The following is a 10,216-nucleotide window of genomic DNA, read 5'->3' as shown; positions in this document are numbered from 1 at the left end:
GCACATGGTTTACGTGCAAAACGGCTCTACCCAGGCCACAAAGTGGGCCCACAACCCTTGGGTGACCCCATGTGGTGGGCATTGGTGCACCATGTCACCCCACCCACTCCTAGCCATGGGTTTAGGGTTGTGCATGTGTGAATGCCCATGTTCATGTGGTGTAGACCCCTGAAATACCGGGTTCTCGTCAGAACGAGGTGTCTAAACAGTGGATCGTCTGACGGCGCGTGTGCATGGTGGTCCCATCTTTTGGGATCCAGCTTCACCATGGCATCCAAACACCACTTACATCACCATCCATGGAAGAAATCATGTGCTCCTTGCCTAGCTACCTCGCCGGAGCCCGCTACATGGTTTACGTGCAAAACGGCACCCAGGCCACAAAGTGGGCCCACAACCCTTGGGTGACCCCATGTGGTGGGCACTGGTGCACCATGTCACCCCACCCACTCCTAGCCATGGGTTTAGGGTTGTGCATGTGTGAATGCCCATGTTCATGTGGTGTAGACCCCGAAATACGGGGTTCTCGTCGAGACGAGGTGTCAAAACAGGTGGATCGTCCGACGGCGCGTGTGCACGGTGGTCCCATCTTTTGTGATCTGCTTCACCATGGCATCCAAACACCACTCACATCACCATCCATGGAAGAAATCATGTGCTCCTTGCCTAGCTACCTCACGGGAGCCCGCGCACATGGTTTACGTGCAAAAGCAGCTCTACCCAGGCCACAAAGTGGGCCCACAACCCTTGGGTGACCCCATGTGGTGGGCGCTGGTGCACCATGTCACCCCACCCACTCCTAGCCATGGGTTTAGGGTTGTGCATGTGTGAATGCCCATGTTCATGTGGTGTAGACCCACGAAATACGGGGGTTCTCGTGCGAACGAGGTGTCAAAACGGTGGATCGTCCGACGGCGCGTGTGCATGGTGGTCCCATCTTTTGGGATCTGCTTCACCATGGCATCCAAACACCACTTACATCACCATCCATGGAAGAAATCATGTGCTCCTTGCCTAGCTACCTCACGGGAGCCCGCACACATGGTTTACGTGCAAAACGGCTCTACCCGAGGCCACAAAGTGGGCCCACAACCCTTGGGTGAAACCAACAAAAAATGACTACCAAAAACCTAACAAAATCAACTGAAAACACTACTTTTTAAAAAAAACTCCACGCATAGATCGGGTTCCCCACTCCTCCCGACACCGACGAAGCCAGACCGGAAGAGGGGGAACCCAATCTATGGAGGCGACTGAGGTGGAGGTGGCGGCTGTACCTAGGAAAAAGTTTATGTTCTTCTTACTTTCTGACTATTTTTAATTCAGACAATTGTTTGTAATTCAGACTATTTCTAATGTCACACGGTTTTTAGGGCGTAATAGGTTGTTTAATTTGAGAAAGGCAGAGATAGAGATAGAACCGCTGGGCCGCTCGTGCGTCAAAGCTTTGCCAACCGGCCCGTCCTAGGCACCGCCTCACGCTCGTCTGCAGCCCTCGATCAGGTCACCACCTTTACATGCATGCGCCATGCGCACGCTATTAAATTACCCGCGCCACGCTCTCATGCATGCCAACCACCGTTTCGGCACCGTGACATCGTCTCGCGAGGTTGCCCTCGTCTCAGCGTGCCATCGAGTTGGCTGGTATCAGTATTAAAGTGAAATTTGTGTGCATTATTTAAGTGAATTTTACAAACTCCCCCGTCTATATATAAGGGCACCTCTTCTTCCTCTTATCTCACACATCTCACGCACTCTTCTGCTTCATCCATCTACCACCGCATCCGTGGACTAGCCACGTAAACACCAAACCCTAGCCGCCACCATGGAGTTCTTTGGCCCAACTTACCGTCGCCCGGCCACCGTGCGCGAGAGGGAGTGGCCGGAGGGTGTCATCATGGAGAACGAGGCTGCGCATCCGGGCGATATCGAGGTGGAGGAGCGACGGGGCGCTAGCCGAGATCTTTCTCTCGCGGGGCTACCGCCACCTCAACCTCCCTCTAGGCTCGCCGCCCATGTACACGATCGAGTCCCACTTCGACCGGCAACGGCAACCATGAGATAGGCCTCTTCGTCCACTTCGGGAACCCCTTCGACGCGCACCACCTCCTCGGGCGGGTGTTCGGTGTGGTTGTGAGTTTATCGCTTTCACTACCTACAATATCTTCACCAACTTCCATGTCATCTTTCCCGACCGTTTCAACATGCATCGCCTCCCATACCGCTACCACGTTGACGGCCCCGTCGGTGATGAGGAGGACTAAAACGAGCGATGGAGGAGCAAGGGGAATGAACATCCTAGGAGGGACGACGGCGTTGCCTCATCTTTATCGGTGTTTTTAGAGTCTGTTTTATTATCTATGTCTTGTTGTCGTGTCACGTGGGCCCGGGATTTGTTGTGTGCTTCGGTATCGTACGTGTGATGGAATTCCTATGTAAGGTTTGTACTATCTAGCTCTAAATATCAATGTTTTTACAGTCCGTGCTACAACAACACACCATAAAAATTCAAAAGCTTAGAAATGAGGCCGTTTACCCTACCTTTAGAGCCTCGTTTAAACCATAGTGAGAAGAAAGTGCCACGGTGTACGTGCGCCGCGCGGCGGAAATTACCACGCGCCTCGTAACTAGAAACCACGCGCGCACGATCCGAGGCGTCGCGGCTCGTAAACACCGGAATGGCAACGGCCGCCCTCTACCATTACCGCGTTGCCTTGCATACAAGTACGGTGCCAACGCTAGCGGTTCGCATATCTTCCGGACCCGCTCCCCACCGTCGTCAAACACCCGCGGCGCGACCATGAGTGACGTTTCCCGGCCGTCCGACTCCGACGGCGACGGAAGCCGCCTGGGTGGCGCCACTGGTGGGAAAGGGAACCACCGCGGAGCGCCGATCAGTCGGACGGTGCTGACGAGGAGGAGGACGCCGCGGACGGCTCGGAGCCCGACGGCTCGGAGCCCGACGGCTCGGAGCCCGACGACGCCGACGACGCGGACGAGGAGGAGGGCGCCGCCGACGACGCGGACGCGGAGGAACATGCCGTGGACGACGCGGAAGAGGACGAGGACTCCGACGCGAAGTGGGCGCGGCTGGAGGAGGCCTTGGCCGCCGATGAGAAGGCGGCCGCGAAAAGAAGGCTCGCGCGAAGAAGGCAGCCGTGGCGCGGGCGCGGGCGCGGGCCGAGGTGACGGACGAGGAGGAGGAGTACAACGGCTCTTCGGAGTACTCCTCGTCGAAGATGACTCGTCGGAGTCCACCTCGTCGGACGACAGCTCCTCGTCGGAGAAGGCTTCTCGCAAACGGGGCGCCGGACGACGACGAGGCGCAGTCGTCGTACAAACGTTCCAAGTAGACGACGAGGCATGTCCTCTATATTTTTATCCGCATTTTTATCCGCATTTGTAGTATTGTGTAGCGGACCTTATATTTTCTGCATTTTAATTATTGTAAGAGGTAATTATGCTATGTACTTCTCCTCATCAGCTTTTCAGCTGTCGAAAAAGAAATTTTTATTTCTGGACATGATCACATTACAGAATTGACTGTTGCCCAACCATAACATCTAGGCCGAGCATTTTAAAAGCCCTGACATCGCGATTATAACAACTACTAGAATAATTATAGCACACAAGGCGTACTGAAGACACAATTCCCGTTGGAGAGCATATTTTTTGACCTTATTTATCTTCAACCTTGTTGTCGCCTTTGTTTCGTTTTTACTAATGTTGTGTTCATCGATGATATCAGCCATCATCAACTCGATTCGGCCTTTCTCCTCCCGTAAGTGTTTCTATTTTTTTGTTGGTAGTCATCAATGCTTGTTCCATCTTCCGAATTGTCTCATGAGCCACCCCGAGCTTCTCTTTGACAATCCTCAATTCTTCATCAATCTTCATTTTCTCCTCTCTTTTAAAATTTAGTTCTTCTAGGAGAACAATTTTTGCTTGTAGACAATGTTGAAACTGGGCACGACCATCCCGAATACCACACTCACAGATTGATTCCTACAATAAAACGTGAAAACATATTAAATTCGACATAACTTATGAACCGCACATACCGATGACTCTTCAAGATATTTAGAATCCCATGAGATGAAGACGTTAACTTAGAATCATACCTCATCCGATGAGTTGTGCATGGGTTCGACGTGGTCGATGTCGTCCATAGCCGAAATCACCATGGCGGCGGCGACCTGTAGGTGGAGGCAGGATGGAGATGCTGATGAGATAACGGGCCGAGGGATCCATCTTTTCGTTTGTGGTATGCTTCTTTATGCTCCTCGTGGGCCGCAATTGAGGCCCATCCTGGCCCAGCCTTTTATTTAGGTATTTAACTGCCGTACTAATTAATCCTCAAATCTAATTCCCAAACGATCTATCCTCCTCCTCAACGCCTCCTCCGATCTACGACCGGACGCCGATCGCGTCCTCGAAGACGTTGGTTACGAGCTGACTCGGATCTCATCGCCATGGATGTAAGTATAGTTCGCTCACCTCGTGCCATGCACCTAATTTTTTTATGAACTCTTGCCTGACAACATATGTAGACGCGGTAGATCGTCTTTACTTTGATCTGCCCAAGTTAGACCTCGGTCGTCTAATCTTACTTCCCTTGGTTGGTTCGCTTGGGAAAAAAATATCGGCCGACTTAATTAGATCTAGTGGTTAATTTGATCGTACGTATATGACATATGAGAACATTGACATTGATCAGCCATTCCTTGCTACGCCTGCCCAGCTTCGTGCTTTACCGAATTGGAGGAAAAGGCCTATTATAAGGGGTAAGTCTGTTTATGGCACTCAATGAGAACACAGTGTTATGAACAACTTAATTTAGAATTAATTGATGTCCCTTATGTTTTTTAATATTACATGTAGGTCCTGGAGAAGAGGAAGAGTATGATTTTGAAGCTTTCATAGAGTATGCAAATCGAGTTAAGATGAATTATGACGATTTTGATGCACTCGAACGACTAGTTGCGAAAACCCTACCGAGTAATTCCATTGTACGTGTGCACCATCAAGAAATCACACATCGTGAAGAATAAAGCAAAGATGGTAATTAATTTTGATTTCCATCATTTCTTACTACTAACCAAGATATGCCGATAATTGATCGTCAAATTTATGTGTAGTACTTCTCAAGGAGGTTCACCCTCAAGCACATTCTCGCCCAATATTCAGCTACCAAGCAACCATAAAGCTTTACTCTCCAGGTGCCAATGTTACAGAAGTTACGATGGTGATGAACATGTCAACGGTGAAAGGAGTACCAAAAGGAGGTGCCATGATAACATCACACCTGGATGGATGTGGTGAGGCAGAATGGCATGAAGAAAAATCAGAAATACGTGTTCGGTTCCGTAAGCAAGGAGAAGGTGGTCCGAAGATTATGCTTGATCGTGTGTGAGAGCAGCCCGGTTCAGACTTCGCTCGTGAAGACTACTATAGCTATCTAAATTTTTTTGTTTATGTCATGTCCGTTGGTACACTTTTAGTATGGTGCACATTTATGTCATTTTTAATGGTTTCTCACTTTTATGACAATGTGTGAAGAGTTCGATCGTGAATGCTTATTAATTATATCCAAGCTTATTTCTCTACAAGTGTTGTATGAGGGTTGTAGCATTGTGAAATTTGTTGATGCCCCACTCGACGCTGGCACTATAGATATGTCAATTATGTGCATTGCAGATCTAGTAATGTGCAAAAAAGACCATATTTTTTTAAAAATTCTTCGTTACAAACAATTGAAATCGTAATTAAAAAATATTTTGCACCGTCGTACTAGCTACAAGCCATTGTTGTGTGGTGCCATGCGGAACCATGGTATGCTTGTAGGTGATCAGCACCTTTGAACATGTATATATTGTTGCTCCAAAAGAGAGAGGGAGAAGTAAGTTATCGATTCGTCTGCCGAATGCAAAGCAGTGTCTTATCACATGCATAGAGTGGCCTCCGTGTATGGGCTGGGTACTAACGGTGTTGTGGATATACTTCATAGGTATACCATCGACATGGTCCGATTCCGGCAAGCCCGGGTGGCCCACAGATGGTGGTGATGGCTTATGGCCCACCGGGCAGCCCAGTTGCTGTTGATCCTAAAGGATGAAGTCCGAGCCTCAGGATAGGGAAGCCGGATCCCAACCGACCATCGGAGGAACCCGGATCCATGGAGGCCCAGGAGTAACCCGGATCCATGGAGGCCTAGGAGTAACCCGGATCCATGGAGGCCCAGGAGTAACCCGGATCCATGGAGGCCCAGGAGTAACCCGGATCCATGGAGGCCCAGGAGTAACCCGGATCCATGGAGGCCCAGGAGTAACCCGGATCCATGGAGGCCTAGGAGTAACCCGGATCCATGGAGGCCTAGGAGTAACCCGGATCCATGGAGGCCCAGGAGTAACCCGGATCCATGGAGGCCCAGGAGTAACCCGGATCCATGGAGGCCTAGGAGTAACCCGGATCCATGGAGGCCCATGTGGAACCCGGATCCGATACGACGTAGGGAGGAAGGCGAGATCCTTGACGTACACGGCAAGGCATTGTACCGTAGTTAGGCAACTCCGTAATCCGGCTAGGACTCTCCATGTAAACCCTAGATCCGTGCGCCTTTATAAGCCGGATCCCGGGAGCCCTAGAGGCACGTTGACAACCACAACTCATTGTAACGACGCGAAAGCGCCCGCATAATTCCGGACAAGCGGCAGTAGGCCCCTGTCATCGTGCGGGTGTTCCGGCCGGGTAACTCGCGTACCACCGTCCCGTGTGCACTCCGCCCTATGGCCCCTACTTCTTCTCCCCTCGTGAGGATCCCTCCTCCGGGGTACCGTCGATTAGGCAACGACGGTTGGCGCCCACCGTGGGGCCTGCGGCGTCTGGAGGCCGGAACCGGGCGGGTTCCACATCTTCATCTGCGAGACCGTTGATTTCGACGGAAACGCACTGGTAAGTAATGTAGCTACGACCGCCGCCGAGCAGGACGCAGCTGCAAAGATCCGATCCGAGTCGCTGGAGCTTTCCACGGAAAAATCCGCCTTAGACCTGGAAATTTCAAATTCTGGTTTTAGTAGTCGGATCCGCACCTATATTTTTGGTAGCCGGATCCATACCTATTTTTGGTTGCCGGATCTGCGCCTACGTTTTTGGTAGTCGGATCCGCACCTATATTTTTGGTTGTCGGATCTGCGCCTACATTTTTGGTAGTCGGATCCGCACCTATATTTTGGTAGCCGGATCCATACCTATTTTTGGTAGTCGGATCCGCACCTATATTTTGGTAGCCGGATCCATACCTATTTTGGTAGTCGGATCCGCGCCTATATTTTGTAGCTGGATCCATACCAAAATTTTGGTAGGTGGATCCGCACCTAAATTTTTGGAAGTCGGATCCACACCTAAATTTTGGTAGGTGGATCCGCACCGACAGGACCACTGCGACAATCAATCTCGCACCGGCTCGACGGAACGCCGAAGAAAAACCGCCACGACCGACGTTGATTCCGCTCCAAACAGCTAAGTCCCTATTTGTATTTAATATTTTAAAATTTTATGATCGTGAGATTAAGATTGGTTCACTCATATCCTGAGTCTTTTACCGCTTTCACTGTTGGTCATATCTTTCCCACGATTTGCCTCGCGCTCGTGAAAAACTTTGTACTGTTTTTGCCGCTTAAGGCTCCGATGACGCTGCAAAAATTTCCGCCTTCGGGCGTTAGCTTGAGTTTTCCGGCCTACACGTTTTCTCGTTGTTTATATGTGGATTCCTTAGTAGTGACATTTCGGTACTTAAAGCCGGCCTCTCGTTTCGAGGTTCTTGATTGTTTCGCTATTAAGCGCTATCGCCTCGACGGATGTTCTCGTGTTTAAAGTTTGCCGTCTCGCGAAAAGTCAAGCATATAAACCGGAAGAACGGATAAACCAGCACTTGCTTAAAACATATAAATTACATTAACTGTTCAAGATAGTCGAGTTTTTTTCGTCTTGACAGTTTTATGTTGTTCAACTGCTGCATAGTTTCAGCTTTAAAACATTTGTTCAAAGGCCGTTTTTGTTCCGCCTTACATTTGTTCGTTGAACATGATCAAAGAAACAATTTAATACAAATATGTTTTTATGTTTATGTATCAGGTACATGACACTTGGACGTATAATAGTCCTCGATTTAAGGTGTTTTCAAGCAGATCTAGCACGACGTGAAGCCCCGGGGAAGCTAGCCGGATCCAATGAGATAAGGTTAGGCGGATCCGTAGCATGCACAACTGGAAAAGCAACTTGAGTCTTGATTCCGCTATGCTTAGCCGGAACCAACCCTCGGGGGCTGCGATTTTGATCTTAAGTGAAAAGTGTGTTTCCTTTCGAGTATTAGTGCTTGGAAATTTCCGCCTAGATGATTGGGATTTATACTATTCCTTGGTCACATGTAAAGATAAAGCTACTCTAAGAGCTCCAAGCCGGATTTTCAAGTAAATTCACCTTGGCGCTCGGGGCTACATCGATGAAGTTCTCTTTGGAGCAACTAACCGAAAAATTTCCACCTTGACGCTTGGGGGCTAAGTTTCTGAGCATCGAGTCTCCTTGGAGCAAGCCGACTCAATGCTCGGGGGCTACATACATATGGTTATGTCAAGAAAAATTTCAAAGATGGCGAAAATCCGGCTAACTAGTCGGATCCGCACCTAATTTTTGGTAGCCGGATCCGCACCTAATTTTTGGTAGTCGGATCCGCACCTTAACTTTTTGGTAGCCGGATCCGCACCTAGTTTTTGGTAGCCGGATCCGCACCTAATTTTCGGTGAGCCGGATCCGCACCTTAACTTTTTGGTAGCCGGATCCGCACCTAATTTTTGGTAGTCGGATCCGCACCTTAACTTTTTGGTAGCCGGATCCGCACCTAGTTTTTTGGTAGCCGGATCCGCACCTAATTTTCGGTAGCCGGATCCGCACCTAAATTTTTGGTAGTCGGATCCGCACCTAATTTTTGGGTAGTCGGATCCACACCTATACTTTGACTGGTCAGATCCGAACCTACATTTGGCTAGTCGGATCCATACCGAAGATTACGTTGGATGGTGTCTCCGAAGAATCTGACCATTGGATCATGAAGTTTCCGACCAATACTTGGTTGGAGATATGAGGTTTGGAGTCCTTCAAGATTCTCTATTATTCGTTCCAGCCAAAGGATGAAGATACATGCGCAAGCCGAGTCTGGATGGAAGAACGGTGAATCTTGGAGAACTCCGGGGGCTACTGTTGTGGATATACTTCATAGGTATACCATCGACATGGTCCGATTCCGGCAAGCCCGGGTGGCCCACAGATGGTGGTGATGGCTTATGGCCCACCGGGCAGCCCGAGTCTGTCGTTGATCCTAAAGGATGAAGTCCAGCCCCGAGATAGGGAAGCCGGATCCCAACCGACCATCGGAGGAACCCGGATCCATGGAGGCCCGGGAGTAACCCGGATCCATGGAGGCCTAGGAGTAACCCGGATCCATGGAGGCCCGGGAGTAACCCGGATCCATGGAGGCCCAGGAGTAACCCGGATCCATGGAGGCCCAGGAGTAACCCGGATCCATGGAGGCCCAGGAGTAACCCGGATCCATGGAGGCCTAGGAGTAACCCGGATCCATGGAGGCCTAGGAGTAACCCGGATCCATGGAGGCCCGGGGGTAACCCGGATCCATGGAGGCCCGGGAGTAACCCGGATCCATGGAGGCCTAGGAGTAACCCGGATCCATGGAGGCCCATGTGGAACCCGGATCCGATACGACGTAGGGAGGAAGGCAGATCCTTGACGTACACGGCAAGGCATTGTACCGTAGTTAGGCAACCTGTAATCCGGCTAGGACTCTCCATGTAAACCCTAGATCCGTGCGCCTTTATAAGCCGGATCCTGGGAGCCCTAGAGGCACGTTGACAACCACAACTCATTGTAACGACGCGAAAGCGCCCAGATAATTCCAGACAAGCAGCAGTAGGCCCTGTCATCGTGCAGGTGTTCCGAAGCTGGGTAACTCGCGTACCACCGTCCCGTGTGCACTCCGCCCTATGGCCCCTACTTCTTCTCCCCCTCGTGAGGATCCCTCCTCCGGGGTACCGTCGATTAGGCAACGACAAACGGGCTGGCCCAGATATCCATCGAGAGCTTGCCTAATTATAGTATTAACAGCAGATGCCCTAGTTAGCGGCACGTCGGACGCACAACGTGTAAC

This window comes from Lolium rigidum, chromosome 3 (assembly GCF_022539505.1).
Source record: "Lolium rigidum isolate FL_2022 chromosome 3, APGP_CSIRO_Lrig_0.1, whole genome shotgun sequence".
In the NCBI taxonomy this organism is placed as follows: domain Eukaryota; kingdom Viridiplantae; phylum Streptophyta; class Magnoliopsida; order Poales; family Poaceae; genus Lolium; species Lolium rigidum.
The sequence above is the reverse complement of the archived record's forward strand: the minus strand, read 5'-3'. Positions refer to the sequence as shown.